At 42.3% G+C, this 1682-nt stretch overlaps 1 non-coding gene across 1 annotated transcript; it reads left to right on the top strand.

Annotated features, from left to right (window-relative positions):
- The first annotated feature begins 1109 nt into the window (after positions 1–1109).
- Positions 1110–1217, top strand: LOC130953084 (small nucleolar RNA R71). The gene has a single exon (XR_009075258.1). It is a non-coding gene; the product is annotated as a small nucleolar RNA R71 (small nucleolar RNA).
- Positions 1218–1682: the final 465 nt, after the last annotated feature.

The following is a 1682-nucleotide window of genomic DNA, read 5'->3' as shown; positions in this document are numbered from 1 at the left end:
TGTCTCTTTTGAGGTAATTTCTGCCTAGACAAGTTATCCAGTTCTTTGGTGAGCAAAGGAGGTTTGTTCTCCCAAGTCTCATTTCCAAATAACTTGTCATTTAGCTTCATGATTGCTCCAAGGTATTTAGCAACTTGTTCTTCAGTGACAAACTCATCCTCTTCAGAGGAGGAATACTCATCAGAGTTTATGAAAGGCAGAAGTAAGTCCAATGGAATCTTTATGGTCTCATTTTGAGCCTCAGATTCCCATGGTTCCTCATTGGGGAACTCAGTGGAGGCCAGTGGACGCCCATTGAGGTCTTCCTCAGTGGCGTTCACTTCCTCTCCTTCCTCTCCAGATTCGGCCATGTTGATGGCCTTGCGCTCTCCTTTTGGATTTTCTTTTGTATTGCTTGGAAGAGTACTAGGAGGGAGTTCAGTAATTTTCTTGCTCAGCTGTCCCACTTGTGCCTCCAAATTTCTAATGGAGGACCTTGTTTCAATCATGAAACTTTGGGTGGTTTTGATTAGATCAGAGACCATGGTTGCTAAGTCAGAGTGGCTCTGTTTAGAATTCTCTGTCTGTTGCTGAGAAGATGATGGAAAAGGCTTGCCATTGCTAAACCTGTTTCTTCCACCATTATTGTTGTTGAAACCTTGTTGAGGTCTCTGTTGATCCTTCCATGAGAAATTTGGGTGATTTCTCCACGAAGAATTATAGGTGTTTCCATAGGGTTCTCCCATGTAATTCACCTCTTCCATTGAAGGGTTCTCAGGATCATAGGCTTCTTCTTCAGATGAAGCATCCTTAGTACTGCTTGGTGCATTTTGCATTCCAGACAGACTTTGAGAAATCAAATTGACTTGCTGAGTCAATATCTTGTTCTGAGCCAATATGGCATTCAGAGTATCAATCTCAAGAACTCCTTTCTTCTGATTAGTCCCATTGTTCACAGGATTCCTTTCAGAAGTGTACATGAATTGGTTATTTGCAACCATTTCAATTAGCTCTTGAGCTTCTGCAGGCGTCTTCTTCAGATGAAGAGATCCTCCAGCAGAGCTATCCAAAGACATTTTGGATAGTTCAGACAGACCATCATAGAAAATACCTATGATGCTCCATTCAGAAAGCATGTCAGAAGGATATTTTCTGATCAATTGTTTGTATCTTTCCCAAGCTTCATAGAGGGATTCACCTTCCTTCTGTCTGAAGGTTTGGACTTCCACTCTAAGCTTACTCAATTTTTGAGGTGGAAAGAACTTTGCCAAGAAGGCATTGACTAGTTTTTCCCAAGAGTTCAGGCTGTCTTTAGGTTGTAAGTCCAACCATATTCTAGCTCTGTCTCGTACAGCAAAAGGGAATAGCATAAGTCTGTAGACCTCAGGGTCAACCCCATTAGTCTTGACAGTGTCACAGATTTGCAAGAATTCAGCCAAAAACTGATGAGGATCTTCCAATGGAAGTCCATGGAACTTGCAATTCTGTTGCATTAGAGAAACTAATTGAGGCTTAAGCTCAAAGTTGTTTGCTCCAATGGCAGGGATAGAGATGCTTCTCCCATAGAAGTCGGGAGAAGGTGCAGTAAAGTCACCCAGCACCTTCCTTGCATTGTTGTTGTTTTCGGCTGCCATGGGCTCTTCTTTGAAGATTTCTGTTAGGTCCTCTACAGAGAGTTGTGCCTTAGCTTCTCTTAGCTTTCG

This window comes from Arachis stenosperma, chromosome 9 (assembly GCF_014773155.1).
Source record: "Arachis stenosperma cultivar V10309 chromosome 9, arast.V10309.gnm1.PFL2, whole genome shotgun sequence".
In the NCBI taxonomy this organism is placed as follows: domain Eukaryota; kingdom Viridiplantae; phylum Streptophyta; class Magnoliopsida; order Fabales; family Fabaceae; genus Arachis; species Arachis stenosperma.
The sequence above is the reverse complement of the archived record's forward strand: the minus strand, read 5'-3'. Positions and strand labels throughout refer to the sequence as shown.